This window comes from Chiloscyllium punctatum, chromosome 12 (assembly GCF_047496795.1).
Source record: "Chiloscyllium punctatum isolate Juve2018m chromosome 12, sChiPun1.3, whole genome shotgun sequence".
Taxonomy (NCBI): Eukaryota; Metazoa; Chordata; class Chondrichthyes; order Orectolobiformes; family Hemiscylliidae; genus Chiloscyllium; species Chiloscyllium punctatum.
The window spans coordinates 20,058,096-20,076,800 of NC_092750.1; the positions used below are offsets into that span (position 1 = coordinate 20,058,096).

The following is an 18,705-nucleotide window of genomic DNA, read 5'->3' on the forward strand; positions in this document are numbered from 1 at the left end:
ACCTCCAGTGCTTATGTCCTAACATGCCCCAAATAGCTTTTGCCCATTTGCTGCTCTTGTCCTTCTGGCTAGTTAAGGTCATGGCAGCAAGGTGATACCGAAGGAGTTCTCGCCAACAGGATGAAGGCACGGAATTTTGGGAGAGTTGGTAAACCATCCCTCCTCACCCTTTTCAACCTTTTGACTGAATTGATCACCACCTCCTCCTCCTCCTCTGGTGATCCCACACTGCATTCCTGCACACCCAGTGCAATCCTTATCCAGTCACTGTCCAAGAATTGTCAGTTGTTACTCCTGCACCCTCGTTCTGTTGTCCATTGAGGATGTGCCCTTGGCTCGTACCTTTTTCTTTCTTTAGTTGCTGCACCCTTGGTAGCATCATGCAAGTTTCTACATTTACTGATCACCACAACCCCACGTGACCCCACCACACTCTAAATTATTAAGCTATTTATCTGACCTCCAGAAAATTCATCCCGGATTGTACGGTCTTCATGCACTGCCACAAACTCTGCTCCCTCGCCACTGACTCCATGTGTCTCCATTTCAAATGCCTGAGACTGTTTGCCGCTTCAGTATCTCTTGTGAACACAAGATGATCGTTCAGCATGATACCATTGCTAAAGCTGCCTATTTCCACATCCTCTCACTGTCCCACTTTTCCCAGCCTCAGCTCTTCTGCCAATGAAACTCTCAGTCTTGCCTTTGTTGGCTACACACTTGACTATTCTAATGAACTACTAACTGGTTTCCCACCTTCATAAATGTGTTGTGCTCCCAACCTTGTATCCCAACTCATACCGAAACACCTTTTGCCCATTACTTTAATACTTGCTGACCTAACCAGCCCCCCTGTTTTACAATTTCAACCTTGGATTCCAAATCTTACCATGGCTCAGCACCATCCTCTTGTTCCCCCCACCCCCACTTGCTCTTTCCAATCTTCTTCAGACCTACAACCCCTCAGATCTTTACTTTTCTTTGATTCCAGCCTACCAGGGATCGCTGATCTTAATTGGGTGGCATGGTGGTTCAATGGTTAGCACTGCTGCTTCTCAGTGCCAGGGACCCAAGTTCGGTTCCATCCTTGGGTGATTATCTACATGGAGTTTACATATTCTCCCATGTCAGCACGAGTTTCTACCTACTGACCAAAGATGTGCAGGTTGGGTGGATTGGCTGTGCTAAATTGCCCATAGTGTCCAGGGATGTGCAGGCTAGGTGGGTTAGCAGGGTTGCAGGGATAGGGTAAGTGGGGCCGGTCTGAGGTGGCTCTTCAGATGTCAGTGTTGACCCGATGGGCCAAATAGCTCGCTTCCATACTGCAGGGATTCTATTGATTCAATGATAATTGCTCCACCATTTGTGGCCACACTTTCAGCTGCTATGACCCAAGGAACAAAAATTCCATCTCTAACCTTCTTCCAATTTACTTCCGTCCTTGAAGATACTAATACCTTTGACCAGGCATTTGATTATTTTCCCTAAAACTGCTTCTGTGGCTCAGTGTCATCTTTCATTTTACAATAGTGGGCGGCACGGTGGCACAGTGGTTAGCACTGCTGCCTCACAGTGCCAGAGACCCGGGTTCAATTCCCGCCTCGGGCGACTGACTGTGTGGAGTTTGCACGTTCTCCCAGTGTCTGCATGGGTTTCTTCCAGGTGCTCCGGTTTCCTCCCACAGTCCAAAGATGTGCAGGTCAGGTGAATTGGCCATGCTAAATTGCCCGTAGTGTTAGGTAAGGGTATGGGTGGGTTGTGCTTCGGCGGGTCGGTGTGGACTTGTTGGGCCGAAGGGCCTGTTTCCACACTGCAATGTAATCTAATCTAATCCTTCTATGAAGCACTTTTGGCATATTTCATTGTAGAAAGGGCTACATAAATACACATTGTTGTTGTTGTTGTTGTTCTTGGAGTTCACAGAGTATACACGATCAAAAGCCAAAAAAGCATTGGAATAATCTGGAAATTTGAAGTAACAATGGCTGCTTTCGCATGTACGGTTTTTCCAGTAAAATTGAAGTGGAGATTCACACTGCCTCTCAAAGCACTCAAAATGACCTCAAACTAAGTATTGGACTGAGGCAACAACTTGCATTTAAATAGCACCTTTGACACAGTGAAACATCTCAGATGCACAAATTTAAAATCTATCAAAGGCAAATTTAGGATTCCTTGCAAAAGTTCCAGAAAGGGAAAACCAATAGGCAAACCAAAAAAACTCGAATATCAGCAAGAAAAAAAAATCAGTTCCTCACAAATTAATCTAATGTGTACTCTATCAAAAACAGCAACACCATGCACACCCCAAAATGAGATTTCTAATTATCAATGACACAAAGGGTTATAAGGAGAGTGTGGGTAAAAGACATTGAAGAATTTGATCAGCCACAGTCTTATTAAATGGTGAAGCAGACTTAATGGGCTGAATGGCCGACAGCTGTATCTTGGATTAGTGGTGCTGGAAGAGCACAGCAGTTCAGGCAGCATCCAAGTAGCTTCGAAAGCCCTTGGCTTTTGCCCGAAACGTTGATTTCGAAGCTACTTGGATGCTGCCTGAACTGCTGTGCTCTTCCAGCACCACTAATCCAGAATCTGGTTTCCAGCATCTGCAGTCATTGTTTTTACCTCTACAGCTGTATCTTGTTTCCTGGGAGTATAGATCATCATGGAGTCACCTCACTGTGCATTCACTTTGATGATCCAGTCTAGTTTCACTCGTTAAACTGAAAGGAGGAAGATCATTAAAAGCTCTTGATCAAAAGTCTATTAGGCTGGTGAATGAAATAGTCCCACCCATCCACCAGCCCCACTCTTATTCCAAGACAGGAGAAGAGAATGCCTCCTTACCATTTGTCTCTTCCAGATCTCCGTACAGGTGCATCAGCCCTGCACTGCCAGCTTCGTCATTAGTGCTGTCCTCTCATGCACAGACCTGTAATCAAAGTGACAAGAAACAGAAAATTGAGTGGTGTTCTGGTGGGAGTTCACAGATAAACACTGGGGGACTAATTTCTCCTTCAGTTGCTGATTGACACAATAGATTTTTGTTTAGTATTTTGAAACTGATTTGTCGTAACTGAACTCGTACAAGTCTCGTTTCTTGCAGCCAATGAAATGCCCTGCTACCTCATATTGTGTAACTCAATGAGGATATAACAATGAGCCTTGATCTCATGGAATAGTGGAATAAGCCTGAAAGGCCCGCTTATTATCATCCCACTAGCCAAAGGAAAGGTGGGTAAAAACTTAAAAGAAAGCAGATAAACTCTGCAGGTTCATCAATAATGACAGGGAGAATCCGTGACTTCACATTTATTGCCCACAATTGAATGTGGTGAGCCATCTTCCTGAACCACTGCAGTCCTTCTGCAATGGGTTCGGTATAAGTGAATGGCTTGCAAGCCAATCTCAGGGGGCAGTTAATGTTGTTGTAGATCTGGAGTCACACGTAGATTACATCAGATAAATTTAGCACATTTCCATTCAGAAAGGACATTAGTTAACCAGATGGTTGCAACAAATGATTTCAGGGTCACTATTACAGAAACCAGGCTTCACTTCCAGATTTATTAAATAAATTTAAGCTCCACAGGCTGCTCCAGCAGGATGCGAATCAGAGGTCTCGGAACATTAACCTTGGTGTGTGGATTACTTGGCCAGTGATATTTCCACCATACAAATGTACTTTGGCAGTAGGCATCGGATTGGTTCAATCTTGGGTGTGCAGCCCTCACCCAGCTTTGCAGCACTCATTTACAGAAAGGGGAGTGGACAGAAATCAAGATGTGATTCCGTGACATTCTGAACACAAAAGCATCTCTTTATCGCCACAATACTGCACATTGATTAATTTCAGCAGATACATGGATTAAGTATAACCTGAATTGTAGTGGCAGGTTTACTAAACTGATGAGGATGGGTCGCTCAACAGGCTTGTTTGGAGAAATCGGAGTTTAAGCTTTAAAGACTTGCAGATTACAAAATACATGAGGGAGCAAATGAGTTAAACATCTCAGAGCTGTCTACAAATCTCGGGCACACATGCAAATGATCTCCTGCTTTTATCAGGCAGCTGAAATGTGCGGGGAATTTACGTCTTATCTTTCGTTTCGCTTTGCTCATTAGGTGAGGTTGCTACACCCACCAGTCATCTCATTTTTTTAAAAAATCATTCAAGGGATGGCAGTATCAGCAACATCACCAGCATTTCTTGCCTATCCTTAATTGCCCTGATGGTGAATGGCATTCAGGAACCACTGGATCCTCATCATAGATCCGTTGTACTGAGTGACCTGTTGGGACATTGCAGAAGGCAGTTTCAGGGCACACTATATTGCGGTGGCTCTGGCATCTCATGGAGATAAGGAGCAGGGAAGGCTGGCAGATTTCCTTCCCTCAATGACACGAGTGAAGCAGGTGAGTTTTTATGACAATTCAGCATCTTTACAGTCATCATTAGGTTTTTATTGGTCTTTTGCTTTTGGATTCATTACATTGAAAATTCCCAGCTGCCCTGGTGGAATTTAAACTGGTGTTTTCAGACCATGAGTCCAAACCTCTGGAGTGCTAGTCCAATAACCTAATCGTCTGTGGAACAAGTAGCAACCTCAGCTCCATGCATGGTTGACCAGCCTATTTCTAACATTGTGACAGAATATCCAAGTGATGTTGTGCGACGCCGCACACAGAACTATTTGGCTCATTTCTGTAGCGACGCAAGCTTCCTGACTGAGTCACAACAGCGAGTGAGTGTTCTATTGTTGGCATCACTGCAATCGTACACTCGTACCTGCCTCTTCAGAAAGTCACAGCAGTCTCCAAATTTGGCTTGATGAAAACAAGATTAAATTCCCTGCAGCATGAAACAGGCCCTTTGGCCCAACAAGTCCATACCGACCCTCCAAAGAGTAACTCACGCAGACCCATTCCCCTACCCTATATTTTCCCCTGACTAATGCACCTAACGCTGTGGGCACTTTAGCATGGCCAATTCACCTGACCTGCACATCTTTGGATTGTAGGAGGAAACCGGAGCACCCAGAGGAAACCCACAGAGACACGGGGAGAATGTGCAAACTCCACACAGACAGTCACCCAAGGTGGAAATCACACCAGTGTCCCTGACACTGTGAGGCAGCAGTGTTAACCACTGAGCCACTGTGCTGCCCAAAGAAGCCCTTTTTTAAAACAAAATAGCCTCACAGTGGAAGGAAGAAAAGAGAGCAAACTGCACCTTTAATCATGAGAGAACACAAGATGAACAGTTTCTACTATGCAGAGACTGCGCAATCATTGGCATGGGGAACAAGAACATTTTTTTTGCCAGATTAAAGCTAACAAACTTAACCACTGGCTAAAAAGAAGGCATTTATAGCAATTCAAATTCCCACTCCCAAAAACAACAATCAAGCTGTACTGACTCTCTTGTGTGATGGCACTATACAAAACAAAAATCCCTGATTTACTGGTGCTTCATATCATTATTAAACAAACAAGAGGCTCCTCCATTGATCACTTCGACAGCCATTGAATTGAGGAGCAAAAATAAACAGGAGCCTGATAGGCTGAAGCGAGAAGTCAGTGAGTGACGTGTGCAGCTGACCAAATATTTGTGGAAACCTTTAGCTTTGCAGTCACCACCAGACACGGCACATTTTGGCTCAAATCTAGCTTTCAATCATACACTGGATCTCCTGTATATTCATTCTCAGCAAGAGCACTGTGCGCGGTTTTGTAAAGAGCCCCGAAACAGAGCTGCATTCATCCACTGGGAGGGACAAGCAAGAGGTATTTCATAAAATACTGGCTTTTGTACTTCCACTGGGAGTTCTCCCTCCAGCTTCTCGGAGATGGAATATCCCTTCGACTGGCTAAGTCGGGCTACACCTCATTTAACCCCTTAACACCAGTTAAACCACACTAGTTTAGGATTAAAGACAGGATTCTTGGCAGTGTGGAGGAACAGAGGGATCTGAGTATGCAAGTACATAGATCCCTTAAAGTTGCCACCCAAGAGGATAGGGTTGTTAAGAAAACAGATGATATTTTGGCTTTCATTAACAGAGGGATCGAGTTGAAGAGCCACAAGGTTTTGCTGCAACTCTAAGTCCCTGGTGAGACCACACTTGGAATATTGTGTCCAGTTCTGGTCGCCCTACTATAGGAAAGACAAGAGGCTTTGGAGAGAGTGCAAAGAAGGTTTACCAGGATGCTGCCTGGACTGGAGGGCTTGCCTTATGAAGAAAGGTTGAAAAAGCTCGGACTTTTCTCTCTGGAGAGAAGGAGTAAGAGAGGAGACCTGATCAAGGTGTACAAAATAATGAGAGGAATAGATAGCGTCAATAGGCAGAGACTTTTCCCCAGGGCAGGATTGACTGACTAGTACGAGGTCATAGTTTGAAGATATTAGGAGGAAGGTATAAAGGAGATGTCAGAGGTAGGTTCTTTACGCAGAGAGTTGTGAATGCATGGAATGCGTTGCCAGCTGAAGTGGTGGAAGCAGAGTCATTGGGGATATGTAAGTGACTGCTGGACATGCACATGGATAGCAGTGAATTGAGGGGTGAGTAGGTTAAGTTATTGTATTTTATATTAGGATTAAATCTCTGCACAACATTGTGGGCCAAAGGGCCTGTTCTGTGCTGTATTTTTCTATGTTTCCAGTCAAGACCCTGAGCCAAAAGGGTTAAATTAAAGACAAGTTGCACAGACCAGTTACATATTCCCTTCAGTAAAGGGGATTAAGGGATGATGTCATTGATGTGTTCAAAAGGATTTGATACGATAGACTGGGGAAAACCGATTCCCCTCATGAGGGAGTGAAGGACAAAGGAATATATAATCGTACAAGCACAGCCGGATTGTTCAGGGGTGATGTCAGGTGGCACTCCTCATGGAAATCTGAAAAAAAACTCTTAAAAAGACATTTGGATGAACTGAAAGTTAATCTTTCAACTCCTTTTTGTCAGGCAAGATTATTAATCACAGAATCCCTACACTGCAGAATGAGGCCATTCAGCCCATCGAATCTACACTGATCCTCCAGACAGCATTGCACCCAGACCCCAGACCATTATCCTATCCCTGTAATCTCACATTATCATGCTGATCCACCTGTCCTACACATCCCTCAACAATATGGGGCAATTTATCATGGCCAACCTACCTGACCTGCACGTCTTTGGATTGCGGGAGGAAACATAAAAGCAGACACAGGGCAAATGTGCAAACTCCACACAGGCAGTCGCCTGAGATTGGAATCGAACCTGGGTGCCTGGCGCTGTGAAGAAGCAGTGCTAACCACTGAGCCACCGTGCTACCACTAAATGGTGACAAAATCAAGATAGGTAGATGGAGTTGAGCTTCGGATCACCCAGGAATGATGAACGGAGCTCAGGCCTCTTCCTGTTCCTGTGTTCATTTGGTATTCAGGGATCAGATTTGCACGGACCCACTGCTGTAACCTTCATTTGGAACTATTTAGCAATCATTGCAGTTGACTTACAAGACTGCCTTACATTGTTGGAAAGGTAAAGCCTCAAATCAGTAAGGAGATCAAGTGAGACTGAATATTTCCATGGTCAGTCTATATTGGATCCCCACTGTCAAAAGACACTCACCTAAACAATAATGTTGGGACACAGGAGGATAGGAAACACACCCCTAGAGTTAGTCCTGTGTTTCTCAACATAGAGAGGGAGGAAATGTTCTGCAAATGTCAGATGGAAAGCCGAACAGAAGAGGTCATGCTGCTGACTGACCAGCTCAGAGACACGCAAAAGGAGAGAATAACCCAAGACAGAAAATAAATAAATGAGGAAACAAAACTCCACCAGTGAAGACAGTCCACACCAGAAAGGCTGCAACAGACATGGGATGTATTAACAAAGTAAGTTAGAAAGTTATATTCACCTCCAATGGAACAACACAGGACACCACAAACACTTGATTGCTATAAAATGGTTAGGAGAAATAATTAAAGTGAGTTCAAATGGAACTGGAGCAGTTTAAAAGTACAGAAAGTAAGGAGACTGCAGTTCAGAGACACCCCAATGAGCACCAGAAAGATTTATTCTTTCTGAAAAGTTTTTGAAAAGCGATGGTGCTGTGGAGCAGAATTAATACGATCCACAAAAGCTACAGTGTGTTGAATAACAAAGTGGGGGATATTGTTTAATGATGTACAACAGTTTTCAACTGTAGGGTTGCCATGGTGAAGTGGTACCAATACAATCTCATTATTTCCTTCTCTCCACAGGTCCTCTGGACTTTCACACGTTCCAGTCACAACTGCATTTATATAACACCTTTTGTATAGCAAAACCACCCCCAAGGTGATCTCAGGAGAATAATCAAGCAGAAATCAAAACTGAGGAAAGGAAAGAGAGACATTGGGATCAAAATGGACGGGCTGATTCTTCAGTGAGCACCAGGCTACACGGGGGTGACAGACCACATGTGGCAATCCCTGCTCCACTCCCCTGCATCGGTCAACCACTTGTCAGATCACTGCGATACTCACACCTCACTGTGTAAGGGGAATGAAACAGACAGCTTGTTTTTATGAAGCAAATAATCCCAATTGCTATTTACCGGCCATTACCAGAGTGGCCATGTGATAAGGTGGCAGAAATGAAAGAACCTTGACAACCAAGAATTCACATCTGCAAACTCAAACCAATAATTTACCTCTTGAAGGCTAGCTACAGCATTATCCTCAAGACACAGAGGCAGCAACATCAAAGCAGCCATCCCAATGGCTTCAGACATCCCTTGGCCTGATGGGGCAGCACGGTGGCTCAGTGGTTAGCACTGCAGCCTCACAGCGCCAGGAACCCAGGTTTGATTCCCACCTTGGGCGACTGTCTGTGTGGAGTTTGCACATTCTCCCAGTGTCTGCGTGGGTTTCCTCCGGGTGCTCCGGTTTCCTCCCACAGTCCAAAGCTGTGCAGGTTAGGTGAATGGGCCATGCTAAATTGCCCGTAGTGTTAGGTGCTTTAGTAAATGTAGGGGAATGGGTCTGGGTGGGTTACTCTTCAGAGGTCTGGTGTAGACTCGTTGGGCCAAAGGGCCTGTTTCCACACTGTAGGGAATCTAATCTAATCTTATGTACAGCTAAGTTACCACATTGTTACTAGGAACATTTGCAACCCACAAAATGAGTGTTTACCTCTTTAGCCTTCGTCTATGCTCGGGCTGTTCGACAAGGAGTTGTAACAGGAATGTAATCCTGAGTGCATAATTATTGAAAGGTCATGCAGTTATAAGGGGAGAAAACTAGTTGTTTTGACAGTGTTCATGTTAATAAATGCAATGCTTAGGAGCACCACAAGATGTGTTATATGGTTGTGTGGCATATGAAAAAGGGACCACTGATCTATTTCACCAAGCTCACGAATTTACTTGTTTTTAATATGTTCATTCCACATCTCCGAGAGATGCCAGCTGCTCCTTTTATACAACATAGTTTCATGTTACTAAGATTGCAGAAGACTGCTGAACTAATTTGCATACATTGTATAACAAGCTACCTCCACAGCATTGAGGATATACCCATTGTGCCAGCAGTTAGAAAGTAAACCCTTTGAATATTAAAAGTGAAATAATGTCATGTGGAATGAGGGAACTCAGCCAAATTAAGCATCACAATGTTCTCTGCAATACAAGTTATTTATACAGCATAGAGAATTTGTTCTAGTTATTTTAGAAGTATTGCCCTTTTGGGGAAGAGGGATTTTGCATTTTCAGTGAGCACATGACCACACACATCTTTTGGAAATTAGATACTTGTACAATTTTGGCTGTTTTGACAGTTTAATGTATTAAATTGCACTGGAGTTGTGAAGAAAGCACAATGTTATCTTCGAAACTCTGCTGTGTAATTAAAATGTTGTGCTCTGTGAATTGCCTGTACAATATGCCACAGAAGTTTGAAAAGAACCCAATGGTTACAAAATGAAGAATGGGGCTACTGTGACTTGTCCAACCACAGGAATGGCTGCAAGATTCATTAAAACCCGAACCAAAACCTGAACCAGTTAAATCACACATCTCTCAGAGACCTCCTCACAAAACGTTTCTCTGAAAAACCCACGATAATTTATAATTTTAACAGAGTGTTCTTCTGATTTCGACCCTGTCAGTATGTGGCATGCTGCCTTGTGTTCTGCCAGGCTACATCCATTTCACCCAAAAATAATATCGCAGCACAGGAAGAAAAGACATTGGAAACTCTTACATGGATTTGTAAACCTAAAGTTAAACCTTAATTCGACAAGTAGAAGCAGTGGATTTTTCAAAAAATATTCCTGCATGAAACATGAACAAGGACTATATTTACTGCCCTCCCAGCAGGCTGAGATTTTTGCTAATGAACTGCCTTCTTGAATTGATTCAGACTTGCGTTGGTACTAGGGCTCCTGTAGAAGGCTTGAACCTGAAACAATGACTTCTCCACCTAGCTTGCTGTGTTCTTCCAACCTCCTGCTTGTCTACCTGGGTATTAGGAAGGTGGTTGCTTGATTTTGACCCAGTTGCAATGAAGGAATAACCTTGAATGAAGAGTTCTGCTAGTCTTGGCCATCTCAACCGTAGCATTTAGAGGAATGGAATAGACTCTCAAAGTAAGCTTGCGGCGCTCCCCACATTGAGGGTGGATGGACTGATGATGAAATCCAACAACAGCAATGCCAATAACACTAACTGTTCTATTCCGGATGGTGTTGAGCTTCTTGTGTCTCGTTCCAACTGCACCCACCCAGGTGAGTGGTGGTGCTCTCATCATTAGGTGGCGAAGATTTGCTGGCGATGGTCCAAAACTGATCCCGTCATCAAAGAGCAACCAAGAGGCCAAGCTGTCTGATGCCATTAAACTTCTGATCGGTAGTATGTGTTGACAATGAGGATTGGGGTTAAGGGCGAGCTGGTGCGTTGGTTGTGCATTTCCTTGTAAAGATGACCACTGCCGTCATGCTACTTGTTACCTTGAGCCTGACCATTGTCCCATTCCAACAGGAGGTTGGCAGGGGCAACTTGACCAACACAGGAACTGCACAGGTGAATGTTTATGGCGAGGGAAGTAATGGGTGAAACAGTTGAAGATGGTGGTCAAAGATTGCTGCCTGTCACTTCCACTCTGAGCATTCCACCGAGACAGCGAGAATATAGAGAGTTATTGCACTTGAGATGAAAGAAAAATCAAAGCAGCAAACAGGCCATTCACCAAACTTGCTTGTGCCATCTATAAGAATGGAAAAGCAATTAGCTCTTTACCTTGTTCTTACCCCATGGACCTAACAACATGTTTCCTTCCTCAGTTGGAATCCAATTTCAACCCCCTTGAAATAAGCCAACAACTTGCAATTTATTTTGAGAGTACATTGTCTGATGGCAAGACAGTGTCTAACCTTCTCCACTTTATCATGAATCAATAATAATGTCGTTGTCTCTGCATACATGTTTGAAAAACCAGTACAAAACAGCTTTATATTATCATGGTCAATAGTAAAGTCTGAAGAGTACTACTGCTTTCGTGCAAGCTTACATTGGTTACTTTCCAGTCTCGTTCTCCCATTTCCCATTCAAACTGACTCTTGTCCTGTGATTGGCAACGGAGGCAGTCCAGTGAAGGTTCACTAGATTGATCCTGGATACAGGTGGATTTTAAGAGGAAAGGTTAAGTGGTTTGGGACTGTACTCATTAGAGTTTATAAGAATGAGAAGTGAGATTACTAAACCATTCGAGATTCCTAGGGGTTTGACAAGGTACATACTGATGTATTTTCTCTGGAGCATCAGAAGCTTAGGAGTGACCTGATAGAGGTTTAATAAAATCAATGAGGGGCACGGATAGGATAAATAGACAATGTCTTTTCCTCAGAGTGGGGGAGTCTAGAACCAGAGGGCATAGGTTTGAAGGTGAGAAGGGAAGGATGTAAAGGGACCTCAGGGACAGCTTTTTCACATAAAGGGTGGTGCATGTATGGAATCAGCTGCCAGAGGAAGTGGTGGAGGCTGATACAATTACAACATTTACAAGGCAGTTGGATGGGAATATGAATAGGAAGGCCAAATGCTAGCAAATTGGACTTAATTTATCTAGGATATCTGGTTGGCATGGATGAGTTGGACCAGAGTTTGTTTCCATGCTGTAAACCTCTAGGACTCTATGACAGTGTGGGACTAGATGGCATAATCACAGAATAAGGGACCATCCAGTCACAACAGGGATGAGAGGAATTCCTTTTCTCAGAGGGTAGTGAATCTGGAAATCCTTAACATACAGGATGGTAGAGGCTGGGTCATTAAGTATATTCAAGGCTGTGAGAGACAGATTTTCAATCTGTGAGGGGCTCAAAAGGTAGTGTGGGGGAGGGGGTGGAGGCAAGAAAGTGGAGTCGAGGATTGTCAAATCAGCCATGACCTTATTGAATCATAGAACAGACTCGATGGGCCAAATAGCCTTTTTCTGCTCCCAAGTTTAATTATTCATATGCGAAGCTCATAATGAAAGTTCATTATGTCATTTCCAGTTAACAGCCACACCTTTCTTCCCTCTTAATTGTTAGTTTGCGCTATTCAACTAATAGTTCAATTCCTCCAGAGCTCAGTCTTATTTTAACAGCACTTATACCTGTTGGGACTTGAAGGCTGACTTGATTTGAAAAAGTAATCTGAATAAAGATTCAGACTAGGAGCAAACATTCAAAACCCACGTTAAGCACATAAAAAAGGCACTAACAGCATGCCAAGTAAACATGAACAGATGAACAGATTTTATCCTGTTAAAGTAGCTTTTTAAAACGTGATGCTTCTTCAGATGTCAAAAATATACCATAATTGGGTCTGACACGGAGACAAATTGAGAAATTAGTTGCATGCAACTAATTTAAGTCTGTCAATAAAATCTTGACTCAGGAAGCAATGAAAGAATACACTTTCACTGCCCATCTTATGCTCTCCTCTGAGAAACATTTAAAGGCAAAATATGGACAGGGTTAAAGCGAGCTCTCGAGAATCACTCTCTGGTGATTCTGATTTCCATCAGACTGGAAACTTAGGAAAACCAAACCACTCCTCTCATTTATAAATTACAGCTCTCACAACAATGCTGTAGTCAATGTTACTAAACTTTAAATGAAAGATAAACGATGCCATTCTGACATTGCTTCGTAATACAGCATCTGCATCAAGCATGTCACACAACCAGGAATCAAGGGGCCTATCCCAATCCTGATTCTTTATTCCACTCGGCTGAGAGTTTGTACAAATCATTGACTGCTGGCGATGTCAATGGGGAGGCAGTTAAGACTGGGAGCACCTCTGAGCTGCACAGTCAACAAAATAGTTTGAATGAAACACACTTGGCCTAATGACCAACACTGGGGTGGGGTTGGCATCGCTGTAACCCATCCCTGCAACTCCCAAAATGTTTGTCCGTAGCCAATGTTCGAAACTAAATATTCAGAAACTTTACGGGATTTGGCAGTTCAACAATGTTTAAAATTAAACCACAATGCTTTTTAACACATTTACAAATGGGGTCCTGACAACAGCCATCCGGAAAGCACAGACTCATGCACAGAGATACTTCTGGGACACGGGTAACTCACCATGAAAATGATTCTGTTCTAAGTTCAGACATCCTGGCGATGGGAAAATGCTTCTCTCTGAATTATCCACTTTCAAAAGAGGAAGACACTTGATTCTCTAGATAATAGACACAATTTGTCCTCATTCATAATGCACTAGCCGCAGCACATGGTTAAATGTTGCCAAGCTCTGGCCTTGCAGCTCTTTTCCTCGAGAATGCCTTCAGGAATATTAGGCAAGTCGCTGTCACCCTTTCAGCTCTGATCACATGGTCAGAAAGCCTCCCTACCTCTCGCAAGCCTTTAATCCTGCTAATGAGAGTCACATTTATGCAACATCCCACCACACAAACCAGCTACAGCAACTCTCACAACTGAAGTTAGACGAGAATGCAATTTTGCACTGTTCCAGACTATAATAGCACCAGCGCATTGGAATGATTAATGCAAAACTCATTCCTGTACTGACTCAATTGAAAGCATGAAATTACCTTACCTTCCGTACTGGAAACGCTCACACTAAAAGGCGGAGTGGAAAGTTCAAAGCCGAAACAGAACCCTGCATGCGGTGCCATTCAATCTGTCCTATGGTTTAATGCAATAACTAGCAACAGTGAACAAGGCAAGTACTAACACGTGGGAATTTTCCTCCTGCAGCTCACAATGTAAGAAAGAGAAAAGAAACCTCCAGGGAGGCTCTGTAGCTGTGCCAATGAACGGAAGGAGGGGTTAACAGGAGATACCGCTGAAACCCTGGGGGTGGGTTGACAGAGATGACTGCTACTTTGTACAATACAGATCACCATATCAGGGCTGTTATCCTGCTGCCCCTTTCCAAGGCTCTATGCTATTCAACAGAGGTTCAATGGGGTTTAATAAAATAATTTCATATGTTTTTCACTTGCTGAGATGCATCCGTCATTTTGAAATTGATCTCTGGACATTCACGCTGTAAGGGGCAACCATTCAAATTCTTCCTCAGAAACTCTTAGAACCTATCTTGAGAATTCAGTATGTTGGCAAGTAAAGTCCTAAGCCTCTGTCACTGGTGTGTCACCACCTATTGGTTACTCAACCAACTCCACAATCAAACTATGAAGGAATATTAATACCAAGCATCCCTTGCCTCACCCATTATTAAATATCCAAAAGGGCATGGACTTTTCTCAAACTCTACACCATCACACTTAGCTGACACAAGAGCCAGGCACATGTCAAAAATATGTATGCATTCACGTTCGCAATCTTCTGGAATGACCAGGAATTGTCCAGAAACACCTATTCCTCCCCACGGCACTGCCTCCTGTACTCCAGGAGATTACTGTACATCTGTCTGCACCCCCATTTCCTTGCCTTCAAAAACTCCATACATTCTCCCATTTCAGATACTAACACAATTCCCCCTTAAAATGCCTCCTCCATTGTCTCAGGCACTGAAGTCTCCATCCTATCGGCAGAAAAAGATTTCCCTTATGTTCTCATTACTTCTTTCATCAAATCCCGAGTCTGCACCCTCTGATTATCAATCCTTCTAACTATGAGCACATTTCCCTCCTTGTATTAGGTGAGCACTTTGGGGACAGTGACCACAATTCGGTGACTTTTACTCTAGTGATGGAGAGGGATAAGTGCGCACTTCAGGGCAAGAGTTATAGCTGGGGGCAGGGAAATTATGATGCAGTGAGGCATGACTTAGGATGCGTGGCTTGGAAAAGTAGGCTTCAAGGCAAGGGCGCAATTGATAAGTGGAGCTTGTTCAATGAGCAACTATTGAGTGTCCTTGATAAGTATGTACCTGTCAGGCAGGGAGGAAAGGGTTGTGTGAGGAGCCGTGGTTTAATAAGGAATTGGAATCCCTTATTAACGGGAAGAGGGGAAGAGGGCGGCCTATGTAAAGATGAGGCATGAAGGTTCAATTGGGGCGATTGAGAGTTATAAGGTAGCCAGGAAGGATCTGAAGAGAGAGCTAAGAGCAGCAAGGAGGGGACATGAAAAGTCCTTAGTTGGTAGAATTAGGGAAAACCCAAAGGCTTTCTATAGGTATGTCAGGAATAAAAGAATGACTAGGGTAGGAATAGGTCCAGTCAAGGATAGTAATGGGAAGTTGCGTGTGGAGGCTGAAGAGATTGGGGAGACACTGAAATGAATACTTTTTGCCAGTGTTCACTCAGGAACAGGACATTGTTGCCGATGTGAATACTGAGTCACAATTAATTAGAATGGATGACTTTGAGGTATGTAGGGAAGAGGTGTTGGAAATTCTGGAAAGGGTGAAAATAGATAAGTCCCCTGGGCCCGATGGCATTTATCCTAGGATTCTCTGGGAAGCAAGGGAGGAGATTGCAGAGCCATTGGCCTTGATTTTTATGTCCTCGTTGTCTACAGGAATAGTGCCAGAAGACTGGAGGATAGCAAATGTGGTTCCCTTGTTCAAGAAGGGGAGTAGGGATAACCCTAGTAACTATAGGCCAGTGAGCCTCACTTCTGTTGTGGGCAAAGTCTTAGAGAGATTTGTAAGGGATAGGATTTAAGAACATCTGGATAGGAATAATGTGATCAAGGATAGTCAGCATGGTTTTGTGAAGGGCAGATCGTGCCTCACAAACCTTTTTGAATTCTTTGAGAAGGTGACTAAGGAGGTGGATGAGGGTAAAGCGGTAGATGTGGTGTATATGGATTTTAGTAAGGCATTTGATAAGGTTCCCCATGGTAGGCTACTGCAAAAAATATGGAGGTATGGCATTGAGGGTGAGTTGGTGGTTTGGATTAGGAATTGGCTCTCTGGAAGAAGACAGAGGGTAGTAGTTGATGGTAAAGGTTCTTCTTGGAGTGCAGTTACTAGCGGTGTTCCACAAGGATCTGTTTTGGGACCATTGCTGTTTGTCATTTTTATAAATGACCTGGAGGAGGGGCTTGAAGGCTGGGTGAGCAAGTTTGCGGATGATACGAAAGTCGGTGGAGTTGTTGACAGTGAGGAAGGATGTGTCAGGTTACAGCGGGATACAGATAAGCTGCAGAGCTGGGCAGAAAGGTGGCAAATGGAGTTCAATGTAGCTAAGTGTGAGGTGATTCACTTTGGTATGAGTAACAAAAAGATGGGGTACTGGGCTAATGGTCGGATACTTGGTAGTGTGGATGAGCAGAGGGATCTTGGTGTCCATGTACACAGATCTCTGAAAGTTGCCACCCAGGTAAATAATGCGGTGAAGAAGGCATATGGTGTACTGGCTTTTATTGGTAGAAGAATTGAGTTCCGGAGTCCTGAGGTCATGTTGCAGTTGTATAAGACTCTGGTGCGGCCGCATCTGGAGTATTGTGTGCAGTTTTGGTTGCCATACTATAGGAAGGATGTGGAGGCACTGGAACGGGTGCAGAGGAGGTTTACCAGGATGTTGACTGGTATGGTAGGAAGATCGTATGAGGAAATGCTGAGGCACTTGGGGTTGTTTTCATTGGAGAAAAGAAGGTTTAGGGGTGACTTGATAGAGGTGTACAAGATGATTAGGGGGTTAGATAGGGTTGACCATGAGAACCTTTTTCCACGTATGGAGTCAGCTATTACGAGGGGGCATAGCTTTAAATTAAGGGGTGGTAGGTATAGGACAGATGTTAGGGGTAGGTTCTTTACTCAGCGAGTCGTAAGTTCATGGAATGCCCTGCCAGTAGCAGTGGTGGACTCTCCCTCTTTATGGGCATTTAAACGGGCATTGGATAGACATAAGGAGGATAGTGGGCTAGTGTAGGTTAGGTGGGCTTGGATCGGCGCAACATCGAGGGCCAAAGGGCCTGTACTACGCTGTATTTTACTATTCTATTCTATTTTGTCCAGACCATTCATGATTTTGAATACCCCATCAGGTCTTTTCTCAACAATCTGTTCTCTTCAAAACAGTCCCAAATACTTCAATCTTCCTACTGAACTGAAGTTCCTCACCACTGAGCATCACCTCATTCTTTGATACATTTGATTTTGTATCATCTCTCTGCATTCTTACCAGAATGCAACACTTAATGCTTCTCTGCATTAAATTTCACTGCCAACTGTTTGATCATTCTACCAATCTATCTATACCCTTCTCATGATTCTCAACAGAATCATAGAATTATACAGTACAGAAGGAGGCCAGTCAACCCATCATGTCTGTATGACTCCTGAAAGAGCTACCTGGCGAGCTCCATTCTCCAGCCCAGTCTCTACAGCCCTCAAAATTCATCACTTTATAGTATTTATCCAGATATCTTTTGAAACCTCCTACAGAATCAGCCTCCACCAGTCTCAGGCAGCAAACACTGAATCCTTACGACTCGTTGCATAAAGAAGTTGCTCTTCATTACACTCCTAGACTTCTTGCTGATAATCTTGAAATTGTGACCCCTTGTTACTGGCATACTGTCTCGTGGAAACAGAATATCCTCTTTTACCTTGTCAAAATTACTCAATTTTGAACACTTCAATAACATCACCTCTTAGACTTCTCTGCTACAAGAAATAAGCCCGATTTCTCTAATTTTTACTTATATCTAAAATCCCTCATTCCTGGTTTCATTCTCATAAACATCCTTTGCATTCTCCCGAGGGCTTTAACACCCTTGCTTAAATAAGGTACCCAGAACTGAACACAATACCACAATGCGATCTGACCAATGATTTGCACTCCTTGATTTTATACTCTCTGCCTCGATTTATAAAACCAAAGATCCGTTAAGTTGTCTTAACAACTGTTCCAACTTGCCTGGTCAGAGAATTATGCACGTGAACTCAGAGATCTCCCTGTTCCTGTACTCCCTGCGAAGTTGTCCCATTGAACCTGTATTGTCTCTCTGTGTTCCTTCTCCCAAAATGCATTACCTCACATTTCTCTATATTGCAATTCATTTGCCAGGTGTCTGCTCATTGGACCAACTTGTCAACTTCCCTCTGAAGTCACCCAGCATCATCCTCACAATTCTCCCCAGGCTAGCATCATCTGCAAATTTAGAGATTTTGTCCTCAACATCTATCTTCAAATCATTTATGGTAAATTAGGAAAAGAAAGCACCACTGTTACATGGGGAATACCACTTTCAGCTCATCTCCAGTCTAAGAAATGTTTTGCTGTACCTACCGCCTGTT

The 18,705-nt window shown here is 43.6% G+C and overlaps 1 protein-coding gene across 6 annotated transcripts in view; it reads right to left on the reverse strand.

Moving 5' to 3' along the window:
* Positions 1-18,705, reverse strand: part of LOC140483656 (plexin-B1-like) — a 255,061-nt gene that overhangs the window by 120,038 nt on the left and 116,318 nt on the right. For 3 of the 6 annotated variants that reach the window (XM_072582003.1, XM_072582000.1, XM_072582001.1), the window contains one exon: positions 2,851-2,935. The gene's annotated coding sequence lies outside the window, so the exon portion shown is untranslated. Of the gene's footprint in view, positions 1-2,628; positions 2,727-2,850; positions 2,936-14,088; positions 14,223-18,705 lie in introns of those variants that run through there. The other 3 variants (XM_072582005.1, XM_072582004.1, XM_072582002.1) reach the window with 3 other exon arrangements.